This window comes from Phocoena phocoena, chromosome 12 (assembly GCF_963924675.1).
Source record: "Phocoena phocoena chromosome 12, mPhoPho1.1, whole genome shotgun sequence".
In the NCBI taxonomy this organism is placed as follows: domain Eukaryota; kingdom Metazoa; phylum Chordata; class Mammalia; order Artiodactyla; family Phocoenidae; genus Phocoena; species Phocoena phocoena.
Genome location: NC_089230.1, coordinates 46,877,603 through 46,891,784, shown reverse-complemented (window position 1 = coordinate 46,891,784; position 14,182 = coordinate 46,877,603). Strand labels below are relative to the sequence as shown.

The 14,182-nt window shown below is 37.6% G+C and overlaps 1 pseudogene; it reads right to left on the bottom strand.

Annotated features, from left to right (window-relative positions):
• Window positions 1-303: 303 nt before the first annotated feature.
• The window catches only part of LOC136131865 (CWF19-like protein 1), a 35,947-nt pseudogene continuing 22,068 nt past the window's right edge, over window positions 304-14,182 (bottom strand).

The window sequence follows — 14,182 nt, the reverse complement described above, 5'->3', positions numbered from 1 at the left end:
TTATTCTGAATACTAATACTCATTAAAAATAAGGTTCTTAAATGCCATTGGCTTATCCAATTTTGAGAGAGTTCTGGTATAGTACACTGCACACTTTCCTTCTAAACACACACACACACACACCACATACACCCTATATAGTGTATCAGAAGTTGATAAGTATTAATTAATCAAGCTCTTTAAGCTTAAATATCCAACCAAATACCTGCCTAATTTAGTGTAAAGTAAAAATATCAGAATTTGTGTTGCTCCTACCCATCACACATATTTTTTTTCATGGAAAAGCATTTGGATTTTGATACTTTAAACATTTTTGAAAATGTTGATAAATACAAGCTGTACTTGGAGCTGGGTGACAGACATGCTTTCAACATATTGGATTTTTATCCGAGAATGTGACTTCTTCTGAAAACCATTCAATCTCAGGCCTTTTGCTGCAGGTAGGTTCCATGGGAATGCACGAAAAAGTAGCAGGGCCGCAGTCCCCATGGGAGACTGTAGTTTCTTTAAAAACAGGCTGCTGGTACTTCCTGTGAAGTTCATAAAGCCCCTCTCCCTTTGCTTAGTCATCCAGAATGAAGCCTGGTGAGTCAGGCTCTCTTCCTCTTGCTTGCAGCTCCGACACTGCCTTCAGTCAGACTTGTCAGGAATATTAAGGATGGGTTTACTGGCCATGACCTCTCTTCCAAACTGCAAAGGAAAATTCCTTTAATTCTGTGGAAAACCTTCTCTCCCGAGTCAAATACAACATAAAAATATGCTGCTGCTCCTGGCTCTGCCATCTGCTTCACGGCAGAGTGCTGGGGTGTCCGAGAGCACTGTCTGTCGTTCCTGTGCCCGGGGAATGAAGGCATTTCTAATGTCATCAGTGGTGTCCTGGCTGATGGCACAAGAACGACCTGGTGCTGGAGGTGATGTCTCTTATTATCTTGTTACCGAATTAAGGCATATGGACCCTGCTTAGGCCCAAGCCTGGCCGAGGCTCTCTGCTTTGGAAGGGGAAGGTTCTTTTTCTGTTCAGGTTAAAGTACGTGAATAACAAAACTGAAGGTGAGATGGACACAGCACAAGCTTTATTCAGTGGCCAAAGAATGGAGAAGCAGTTCACAGATCAACTTCTCACCCACCTGGCGAGAGGAATTTAATTTTAGAGTAAAGACAAAGGGAGGAGGAGTGAGGCTAATGATGGGGAGGCATATGCATTAGTCTGCCGGGGAAGGGACAGGGCTATTTTGAGGGAGTGGGATACCACCCCATTTTTATCCTTTTTTGGTCCTTAATGTCTGGTCATGGCTACTGGTAGGTGTGTCATTTAATATGCTGATATAGTAAAATCAATGTATAATGAGATTCAGGGTCTGTTGGAGGTCAGATTCATTGCCATCTTGGTCCCAGCTGGTTCCTTCTGTTTTTTTTTTTTTTTGTGTGTGTGTAGCTTCTTTTCTTACCTCTGGACCCTTTAACTTAAAGATTTATGTTCACTCCTGCTAAAGGTGGGGAGTTGGCAGGTTTTGAGCAAGGACACTCCTGCTAAAGATGGGGGTTGATGGGTTTTGAGTAGCTTTGGCAACGATCTCTCTCAAATAGAACACACCGTTTCCCTCGACTCTTAACAAACTGCCCCAGTGTAGCATTATACTTCACCTCTGCCACCACCTCTGCCAAAGCTCTTCCACTGAATGGTAGTGTCCAATGGGCAGAATGAGGACACAGTCATCAGATAAGCCTCCTTTGGCCAGGGCAAGGTAGCAATGTGTGCCAGTGTTGACCACCAGACGCTTTCTACTTCAGGGCTGGCAAGGCAAAACCAGCAAGGGCCTGGAGTCTGGGGAGGTCTGCAAGGCTGCTTTGGGTGAGGAGAAGGCTTGTTATCACTGCCAGTAGATGGGTGCTTCCTTCCTGCATCTGTGCAGAGATGATAGAAAATGTACATACAGCTTTTAAACAAATCATTGGTCATATAAGTATGAATGATTTCATCTTCTGTGTGTGGGTTGGATATAAACACCTGTTTAATTTTAACCATCATTATTGTGAGCCAGCCTTGTGGAAGTGGGAGAGAGCCATCTGCTCCAGAAAGGTGATTATGAGTAACATAATGAAGCTTCATTTGGCCAGCACTGACTGGGGCAGAATTGCATGGTGATCATGACAGCTTGGAGATTGGGAAAATTGGGTTTGAACAGGAACTCTCCCACTTACTACCATTGTAAACTCAGACAATTGTTTAACCTCTTTTAGTCTTTGTCCCTTTATCTACAAAGTGAAGGTAGATAATCATATCTACTTCATAGAGTTCTTGTGAGGATTAAATAAGAAAACGCATGTATAGCACCATGCCTGGCACATAATAAGCATTCAACAAATGGTTGCTATTACAAGAAATTTGGCAACAATTTCATAAGCAAGATTTATTACTTATTCAAGAGCTCATAGATTTTTAAAAACATTTTTGAAACCTTTGTTCTTTGCTATAAAGCTTAATATAAACACTAATAATGTGAATATTCCTGTCTGTTACAATGTCACTCTTAGAGTTATTATGAGAATTTCCAATCCTACATTTCTTCCTTCTTTCCTAGTCCAAGCTTCTGCATATTTTGCCAAATTCCACCAAATCATGACTACTTCACTTTCAGAAAGGATCCATTTGCTACTCCTACTCAGTGTCTCAAAGTACTGATCTCTACGAACTTGATTTTCCACACTCCCTTTGCCATTTGTTTTCTGAAAAGATATGGCTACTGGGAGACAAAAATGGGAACTTGGAGTCTCAAAGTACTGATCTCTACGAACTTGATTTTCCACACTCCCTTTGCCATTTGTTTTCTGAAAAGATATGGCTAATGGGAGACAAAAATGGGAACTTGGAGGACTAAGGGAGAGAAACTAGGTTACTTCTTTGCCATCTCCCTTGGCTTTGGGCTGCATTTCTAGCATAATCTGAGTCTCCATTATTTCATCTCTTTCTGGCAGACCTCTCTGTGGTCACAGTTTCCACTGGGCAGGTCTCTGAGTGACTGCTCCTCTGTGGGTTCAGCTTCTGTCTGGATGCTCTGTATTCAGGCCTTTGGTAGCATCACCTCCTTTATCTCTTCAGCTCTAGAAGAACTTTCGGCTGATACTAATCTCTGTGTGCTGACACTGAACTCTGAGTGTCCTCACCATTCCCTCAGTGTCTTTAGCTCCTCCTATTCCTTTGTAACTAGTGGTCTCTATTAATAACCTCTATTGGACTACTTGGTCTGGGTTCTTCTGCTGCTTAGACCTGACTGATTCAATCACGGTGATTCCACAGCTGTTTTCTAAGCAACTGACCTAGTGTAGAAATTTGATTTTTAGTGAGTTTCGCCTTTGAGAGGACATTTACAAAAATAAGTATTGAAATATGATTCATTTCTTTATTCAAGAAAGCTAAAAAATTCCTGCTCTAGACTTTGATCACTAACTGATTTTTTTTTTTTTTTTTTTGTGGTACGCGGGCCTCTCACTGTTGTGGCCTCTCCCATTGCGGAGCACAGGCTCCAGATGTGCAGGCTCAGCGGCCATGGCTCACGGGCGCAGCCGCTCCGCGGCATGTGGGATCTTCCCGGACCGGGGCACGAACCCATGTCCCTTGCATCGGCAGGCGGACTCTCAACCACTGCGCCACCAGGGAAGCCCACTAACTGATTTTGTTAGCAAATAGCTATATAGTAGAAATTCTGTGCCTGAGACTTACAGGTAAGAAAATACAATGAAGTCCAATACATAACCACATGCCCAGAGGATGGAAAAAAGACTCTTTATTTTCTTCATTCTTACTGTTAGTATCATAGTTCCTGATATTTAGGAGTTTGAAGTAGAAATAGTTCAATTAGTTTCAAGTTTATCCGAAATAAAAGAGCTTGGAATTATAAACTAAACCTCAAACTTTATGTATTACGATAGTTTATTTTTCCTCTGTCCTTCATTCATATAGTTCCTCCAAATCAAATAAACAAAAGAAAGAATAAACAAAAGAATGTTCGTTCTAATCAAATATTTTTAAAAAAGATAACTAATAGTAGCAAATAAATTTTCTGCTTAGTTGTAGGGAATCTCATAAAATAATCCTGATATTTCAAACTTGCTGCTTAAGTCAATGCAGAAGAATCAAACTTACGACTTCCTTTAACTTTGTAGATCATCTGTAATTTGAGGGAAAAATAGCTGCCAAAGGAAAAAAGTGGATTAAATTCTGAAGTTTAGGAAAATCATATTAACTAAACATCTCAAATAAAACATAACCAGATTCTCTCAGGTAATTAGAGGGCCGCATGCATAACTTTCATCTTTGTGCAGATGGGCTGCATTCAATAGGAAAGAGAGCATTGGACATTCAATGTGTCCTGAGCCATATGTCTTTGTTTAATTGCTTGAATTGGTTCTTTCTGTTTCCCATGCTCATTGGAAAAATATCATCAATCCATCAGAGTTATGGAACTTATCTAAAGTTGTGGAATATCTGCTCTGAAGGATTTATGTGACCGCTATGTTAATATAAATAAATAAATTTATTAAATTGACCATTTCAGGCAAATGTGCACTAAGGTAAGCTAAGAATTATCTTAGTTGGTGTAGCTGGTGCTTAACAAATGTTATTGACCTTAAAAAATGTCACAGTTTGCCAACAATAATGAAACTTTAATTTTTTAAAAAAACGTTATTCAGGAAGGAAACCTACAGTTTTGAGAACGTTTCTCAAAACTGTCTATCAAAGTAACATATTCATAAAAATGAGTCAATTAGGGAAAAAATGTGGTGTTTTAATTATACAGAAAGAGTTTGTAAAAGAGGAAACTGGATCCAGGACTTAGCTTTGGATTCCATCCTTATAAAAATGTAATATAGTAATGGAAACATATGTTCAAAGATTAATGCAATTCTAAAGGAAACTAGGAAACATCATATGGGAAAAAGTAAATGAATGTAATGCTTATTTATTAATTAACTTATTTAATGGACTATTTTAAAATTCAGTTTTAGATTTACAGAAGATTGAGCAGAACATACAGAGAATTCCCAGATACCCCTTCCTCCCTGAACATAGTTTCCCTTATTATTAACATTTTGCATTGGTGTGGAACACTTATTATCACTGATTAGCCTTTATTCACTCATTATTAACAACCAGAGTTTATAGTTTACATCAGGGTTCATGTCTTGTGTTGTATTGATATATTCTATTGGTTTTGGCAAACGTATAATGACACCTATTCACTGTCACAGTATATTTCAGAATAGTTTCACTGCCCTGAAAAACCCTCTGCGCTCCACTTAGTCATCCCATCTTCCCTTCTCCAAACCCCTGGCAACCACTGCTCTTTATGCTGTCTCCATAGTTTCATCTTTTCCAGAATGTCACAGAGGTGGAATCATACAGTATGTAGACTTTTCAGATTGAATTCTTTCACTTAACAATATGCATTTAAGGTTCCTCCACATCTTCTCATGGCTTGATAGCTCATTTACTTTTATTGCTAAATAATATCCCATCATACAGATGTGCCATGATTTACTTATCCATTCATCTATTGAAGGACATTTGGTTGCTTCTAAGTCTCGGCAATTATGAACAAAGCTGCTGTAAACATTCATGTGCAGATTTTTTGTCTGGACGTGAGTTTATAACTTATTTGGATATTTCCAGGAATTTTAACATTTATGACAGTTTTATGAAAACTTTATGCTTTAACCTTATGCTTTAATTGACTTAAAATATTAACTAAATTGATAACTTTCTATAAAATATATATATATATATATGTATTAGCAAATTTACCTAAAAAACAGTTGGAAGATCTGGATTGTGCTATAATTACTAAAAAATTGCATCAGTAGCCAAAGATATTCCCTCTAAGAAAATTCCAAGCACACATTCTCTCTATCGATATGTTCAAACTAGTGTTCATGGAACAAATCATTTCAAGCTTAATCATACTCTTCCAGGGCACTAAAAATTTATTTATGAAGCTAGTGTAATTTCAATACCAAAATGCAACAAAGATAGTCAGGTAACAAAGACATGAGCATATTTTATTTATGAGGCAAGGATGCAAAAATCATAAATAATATACTTACAAAAAGAATTTAGAACATTTATAAGTCATAATGGTATAATCCACCATGACAAAGTTGAGTTTATTTCAGGAAGATAAGTTTGTATTAATATTAAAAAGTATATTAAAAAAAGTATATTAATATAATTTGCCATAATACAAGATTAAAGGAGACCATAAAATTACAAGAGTTGCAGAAAAAGCACTCAATAAAGTATAATATTCATTGATGTTGATGTTCTTGGCAGCTTAGAAACAGAAGGCAACTTTCTTAATCTGACTTAAAATCAACAGTAAACTTTATATACAGTGAGAACAAACTGAAGCCTCGATCTCTGAGTTTGGGGAAAGACCAAGATTCTAAGGACTACCTTTTTTGTTCAATATTTTACCAGTGTTTCTAGACAGTGTGGTATGACAAGAAAAAGAAATGTGTTTAAGGATAGAAAAGAACAAAAACGTGAGAACTTATTTGCAAATCATATAATTGTACAAGGAATAACCCAAAGTGCCTACAAATAAATTACTCGAATTAATAAAAGAGGAAGGCAAAGTTGCTAAATGAAAGTCTGTACAGTAAAATAATTACGTCCCTATAGAAGAGTAATAAATAGTAAGAATACAGACAAAAAAGTTAAAGATACCATTTATAATAGCACCAAGCATACAAATTATATAAAAACATATCTAACAGAATATGTTCAAGAACTCTATGAGGAGATTTAAAAAATAATTGAAAGATATTAAACAATACCTAAATAAATGAAAAGATAAATTATATTAATTTATTTTATCTCCAAATGATTTATAGATTTAGTGCAATCCTAGTCAAAATCATAGCATGTTTTTTCCATAACAATTGACAAGCTGATAAAAAAAGCATATGTAAATTCAAGAGACTGCATATAAATACAGTCTTGCAAATAATTGCTCTACTGTATATTAAGACTTATTGCCTAGATACACATGTATAGAAATATGGAAACACTGTGTTATGCACCAGGACCTAACTTAGTATTGTAGGTCAATTACACTTCAGCAGACAAACAAACTCATAGAAAAAGAAATAAGATTTGTAATTACCAGAGTTGTGGGGGGTAGGAAGAGGGGAAATTAGATTTAAAAAAAGACATTATAAAGCTATATTAATTAAGATAATGTGGCATGGATATAGATATAGACCGGCTAATGAAATAAAATGGAGAGCCCAAGAGCAGATGCACACACATATAGATATATGTATGACAGGGATGACATGGAAGGTTAGTGGAGGATGGACAATCTTTTTCATAAATTCTATTCAGGACACCTGTATTCATATGAACAACAAATAAAAATCCTACTTTATATCATACATAAAATGAACCCTGGGTTGATTAAAGACCTGAAAGTGAAAGGCAAAATTATCAACACAGCAAAATATCTTCATGATATCAGGGTAGGGTATAATCTATATCTATTGACTTCATGTTGGTGTATAAAAAAAGGAAATAATATAATAGTAGACAACCAACAATACTTATTGAATTGAATAGGCCATTCTTTTATGTTTTAAGATGTAGCCACTATGTTGTATACGTTAGCCTTCTTTGCTTAATAAAATACAAAACACTTCAAATGTGAAACAGTATAGCAGTGATACTTTTGTAGCATGGTGCCATGAGAAATACAAAATTTGCAAAAATGTCTTTTTATATGCATTGTGGTAAACTTATAGTATTCAAATACCTAATAGACTTTTCTTTTTTTTAATTGAGGTACAGTTGATTTACAATATTATATAAATTTCAGGTATAAAACATAGTGATTCACAATTTTTAAAGGTTATATTCCAATTATAGTTATTATAAAATATTGGCTATATTCCCTGTGCTGTACAATGCATCCTTGTAGCTTATTTATTTTATACATAGTAGTTTGTACCTCTTAATCCCCTACACCTATTTTGCCCCCCCTTGCTTCCCTCTCCCCACTGGTGACCACAAGTTTGTTCTCTCTATCTGTGAGTCTGCTTCTTTTTTGTTATATTCACTAGTTTGTTGTATGTTTTAGATTCGATGTATAAGTGATATACATTATTTGTCTTTCTCTGTCTGCCTTATTGCATTAAGCATAAACAAATATCTAACAGGCTTTAAACATTCTTTGCCATTTACTTAATATAACTGTTTCTATTTTGTTATTCAAATAATATCACAAGTTGACATTTTATTTCTAAAATGTAAAAATAAAAATATATGAGAAGAAAGGGAAATAATAAAAATGCCAAATGAGATAAGTTTGTGGACCTTGGAGGATTGTTTTTCTAAGGAGTAAAACATCAAATATGACTTACTTGTTTTATTTTTATTATTTTAAAAATAAATTTATTTATTTATTTTGGCTGCATTGGGTCTTCATCGCTGTGCACGGGCTTTCTCTAGTTGCGGTGAGTGGGGGCTACTCTTCGTTGTGGTGCGCAGGCTTCTCACTGCAGTGGCTTCTCTTGTTGTGGAGCATGGGTTCTAGGCATGCAGAATTCAGTAGTTGTGGCACTGGCTTTGTAGTTGTGGTGCACGGGCTTAGTTGCTCCACAGCATGTGGGATCCTCCCAGACCAGGACTCAAACCAGTATCCATTGCACTGGCAGATTCTTAACTACTGCGCCACCAGGGAAGTCCCTGATTTACTTGTTTTAAAGACTACCTTCACTTCTAAAAAACTACTAAAGCTCAAGTTATTTCTTCAAGTATAATGCTTTTTCTTCATAAAATATTGGGTTCTATAGCAAAAATTTTAGAGAGAATTAGTTTTATATGTTCAGCTTAATATTGCAAAAGTTGCATTCCTAAGAAATTTTCTTATTAAAAGTAATTGTTTAACAGGGAAAAAGGAGTTAAGGACTAGAAAGTTTCAATCTTGCAATAACAAAGTGAATTTTTCTATAGGAATTTCAACAATAATAGTGCTTTTTGAGCTGTTATGGACTGAACATTTATGTTTCCCCCATATTCATATGTTGAAGCCCGAACCCCCAATGTAACTGTATTTGGAGATAAGACCTGTGAGGAGGTGATAAAGAATAAATGAAGTCATATGGGTGGGCCCGTAACCCAGTAGGGCTAGTGTCCTTACAAAGAAGAGTAAGAGACACTAGAGTTCATTCCGCCGTGTGAGGACACAATGAAGAGATAACCCTCTGCAAGCCAGGAAGAGAGCTCTCACCAGAAACTGAATCAGCTGCCACCTTGATCTTGGACTTTCCAGACTCCAGAACTGTGAGAAAATTAATTTCTGTTGTTTAAGCCACCCTGTCTATGGTATTTTGTTATGACAGCCTGAGCTGAAAGAGCTAAAAATGCATTGCTGTAAAACCTAAACATCTCTGGTTAAATGTGCCATTTGTGATGCCCTGTATTTGCTCCATAGTACTGGCTATTTCTATCACCATCAACAATATAATTAGCATAGTTTCTTATGAACAATATTTATTTCATCCATTGTTTTATCATTATTTTATCAGATTTTGCCATTTAACTAACCACCCCAAAACTTAGTGAGTTAAAAATATATACATTTATTTAGCTCATAATCTTCTAGTTCTGGTTTTAGCTGGGATCCTTATGAGTTGGCAGTCACCTGAATGTCAGCTAGGCATATCTGTCTCTGGAGGTGAGTCTGTAGCTAACATTAGCCTATAAGTTTCTCATATTGCTTTGCATTCTTTTATCCCTAGCATTAAACACAGTGTTGGGCAAATTGTGGGAACTTAATAAATACTTGTTGGACAGATGGTACTGAGACAGTGACACTGGACTAGGAATTGACAAGAAAGGTGGAGGTCCTTCAGAGAGCTGACCAGAGTCACTCTTAAGAGAAGGTGTTGGGACCTCTAGGGAGCAAATGAGAATTACATAGAAGGTCTTTGCTAGGAGTTAATCCTTTAAGAACAACCACCCTGGAGCTGCTGGCACCCAGAGCTGCCCTGATGGAAGATTCTGTTGGCAAGAATTGCCTTAATAAAGGCAGGAACTTATTGTTGAAAATCTCCAGTTCATCCCTTGTTGTAGAACATTTACGTACCTCCTCACTAAGGAGACAGTCACAGTTTGATCCTTATAGCAACATACATGAATTTCTCACACAATCTAGTCTTTGTTCTTAATAGAGTTATCCTGTAGCTAGGAAAAATTTTTTAAAAAACCCACTATGAGTGAAAATTGTTATGAAACACTATCAGGACAGTATTTGGGTGATATGTGAAATATCCACAAGGATCATAACCAAAGTTTGCAAATTATTTTCTTATATATTATTATAGTGGGTGCTTTAAACATCCTTTGTGAGGTGGGTGGGCCAGTGTTATTGTATTATGATTTCACAGGTATGTAAACAGGCTCAGAGGCTCACAGGACCTGCTCTAGCTTAAGACCAATAATTAGTGAAACCAAGATTCAAATAAAATAGGATTCCAATCCAAATTATTGGGTTAGCCAAAAAGTTTGTTTTGGTTTTTCTGTAACACCTTATGGAAAAACCTGACTGAACATTTTGGCCAACCCAATACTTTCCTCAAGGCAATGTTGCATCTCCAAAAGCAAAACTACAGTTTGAAAAATAAAGGATGTTTTTCGAAGTTTTGTTCCAAAGTCTGAGCCGCGCGGTTGTGGCCAGTGGGGAGGAACTATTTGTGTGAAGATACTTGTGAAACTCAATAGCCTATTTGCTACTTTTCTTTTAAAAGAGAGCTTTGAGGGCAGATACTTGAGACATGCTTGCAGAAAAATCCTTCAGAATTTCTCTTTTACATTCAGCTTAACACCTACTTACAAGAGGGTTTATGCTGAACTTATGTTAGTAATATGATGAAATTTTATTTTTATTTTATTTATTTATTTTTGCCTACTTTTGGGTCTTCGTTGTTGCACGTGGACTTTCTCCAGTTGCGGCGAGTGGGGGCTACTCTTCGTTGCAGTGCGTGGGCTTCTCATTATTACGGTGGCTTCTCTTGTTGCGGAGCACGGGCTCTACGCGCGCGGGCTTTAGCAGCTGTGGCTCGCGGGCTCTAGAGCGCAGGCTCAGAAGTTTTGGCGCACAGGCTTAGCTGCTCCGTGGCATGTGGGATCTTCCCCTACCAGGGCTTGAACCCCTGTCCCCTGCATTGGCAGGTGGATTCTTAACCACTGCACCACCAAGGAAGCCCCTGGCCTGTAGTTTTTCTACCTAGAACATTAGGTTTAAACTAAATTAAGGAGAGTCTTCGGTCTTTGGAGAGACACTTTATAACAGGGATTTATAACATAATCATCCATGTAAATTATACATTTAAAATCTATTTCTTAGGACTTGGAATTTCACTAGCTTTTCCAGTAGTTTACAGTTACTGTACCTTCACTTTAAAGACATTGCTGGTCATGTTTATGATTCATTTGAAGTCTGACTCCGGTTAGGAATGAAAACCCCAAACAGTGTATTTATTGTTCTATAGAAAAATGCCATCTGCTTAGAGTGATTCCCTGTAAGATGTGGATTCAGAACTCTTTTTTTTGGAACAACCCGCTTTAGCTCTGGATTGGCTGTGGCCTGTCCGGTGGCCTGCGGGCAGGATGAATTTTCAGGTTGCTCGTTTGCTAAACTTGCACAGACCTTCTGTCGCCGCTGCCAACTGCATGTGCGCTGCTGGTTCAGGGCTGTTCCGGTGTGGCGCTGTCCGGCCTGGGGGAAAGGATGATAAAGAAGAGTAGATGCCTGAGGACTTGGCTCTACTTGTAAAAACCTGAACCACAGAGGAGCCAATGAATGGCAACCTCCTTAAGTGGGGCGTGAGGGATGTGGCTGAAGAAAACTGCACCACGCTGCACCTGATACATTGGTACGCATTTAGAGATCCACTCCGAAACCTGGGGGCTTCTGAAGGTTTTCTCTATGAAGCATCTGTAAATACAGTCTCTTAACGTTTTTTTAAAAAACTGCATTGTGGTGAGAATCTGGCAATATATTCATCCGCTTGCATCTCGACATACTGAGGTTCACCCACAAATTGACTCCCACGAAAAATCCCGTGGGAAAGAAGAGAGGAAACACCCTTAAAGCAGTAGCCTCCAATGTTGAGAGGAAAACAGAAAAAAAGTAGTAGAGAACGACAAAAAGTCATCTGAAAGCAAAGGAGAACAGAGAGAGAAAGATTGCAAAGAAATGGGGACACATGAGGGGTAAAAGAAGGAAAATACTTTGAGGGAAACAACTTATATATCATCGGAAAGTCAGTTTACCCTTTTTGAAAACTACCTACCCAAGAACTTTTCTATTTTTGAAATCACCTCTATTTGTTCTTCACAGTCACTTCTTCTTACTCATGCCACCTTGTTTGATGGCACCACATACACACCAGTTTAGGCAGATACCATAGAAAAAAAAGAAAGTTATGAGGAAAAGGGGAAGGGAACAAATACTGTGTGTTGGACACTGTGCAGAATGTCATAATTATAAATGTATTAGATGTGTTTACATATGAGGAAGAAGAAATTTAAACAAAAGATTGAAAAGATTCTAACTAGTTAGACTGATAAGGAATGAATCATACAACTCATGGAAATTTATAGGACCTTACTGTTCTTTTATTTTTGCTGTAATCCCAACATTTTATTGGCATCTTTGAGAAGAATGGCATGTACTTAGAACCAATTTGATTTATATGTGGAGGGTCACTACTAATATGTACACAATTTGCATTTTATTAGGAAGTCTGTCAATAGTAAAATACCCTAATAAAATAGTCTCTCTCAAATATGCCAAGGTAGATTGAGCACCATACATTGTCCTATGTTTTGCCTAATCTGTTTTACCTCCTCCACTAGGGACCATCCTATTTCCATTTCCTTCCTTTCTTCCTTCCCTCCCACCTCCCTCTTTTCTCCCTTTCTTCCTTTCTCCTCCTTTCCCTCTGTCCCTTTTTCTTTTGGGATAATCCTAGTCATCTCCCTTTTTGGTTGACTCATATTTTTTTTCTTTACACCATCACTGAAATGCTGTAGAAGGAGAGTGTCATGAAAAGATTAGCACATGAAATACAATCCCCTGACATACTGTATTCACACAATGCCTGTTTTGAGGAATTGTACAGAAGGTTTGGTCAATGTCACAATGCTCAGAATGTTCCTATTTTCAGATAATAAATGTTATTTCCAAGGGTGTGATTTAGACGTCTAACCTGTGGGAGCAGGTTCCTCATTACCTCTTGATCACTGTGGTTACACTGTGCTATGTTTTATTTCCAGACCCGGGCATCTTTCCTCAGGCCATCACAGAACATGGAAATTGCAGGTAGTATACACACAGCTCTTCCATTGTTTCTAGCAAGCAGTTTGGCCTAGAATGGGAATTTAAAATCACAGATTTTACAAACCCAGTTGTTAAATCTTCTTCTCTAAGACTGTTATACGCTGGGGCTTATAGAGGAGATACTGATTGGCTTCAATGTGGGGTCGGTTTAGGTGTGGAGGTAGTTTGTGTTTAACATTCTTCTGGGGAAAGTTCCACTCACCCATGGGAAAGGAAATCACAAGTTTGGAAGGTCAGCCACCTCTTGACCAGGGGAAGGAGGGAAGGTGGGCTGGGGGGTGGCTGAGGCCAAAGGAAGAGGATAACAGTGAGCTAAGTTTCTCTTTCCCTTTCCCAACCCTGGACTCCTCACAGAAATGTTACCTTCATACTGTGATGCACAGGGTTTAAAAACTCTGCGACTCACTTTAAAATTCCCCAAAGAATGGTAAGCAATATATTTCTAGTGCCTTTAAGCTTACTATATATGTTTTCATATATATTATTTTATTTGATCCTCATGAGACCTTTATGAATTATCTCCTATCCCCATTTTTGGGAGAGGAACAAAGACTGTGAGAAACTGTGTTGCTCTCAAGTCCACACAGTAAGTCGACAAATTTTCATTGGCACCTACTGTGTGTCAGGCATGATGCTAAGTCAGTAAGAGTAGAGCCAGGGTGGAGACAAACGTTTTAGAATTCCCAGTCTCCAATCCTGTCCTGTTCCATGGTGCCTTGCTTCCTGATGAGTATAGTTGACAAAACTCTTCCTGGGCTTCCAGCCACATTTCTTTCTTAATG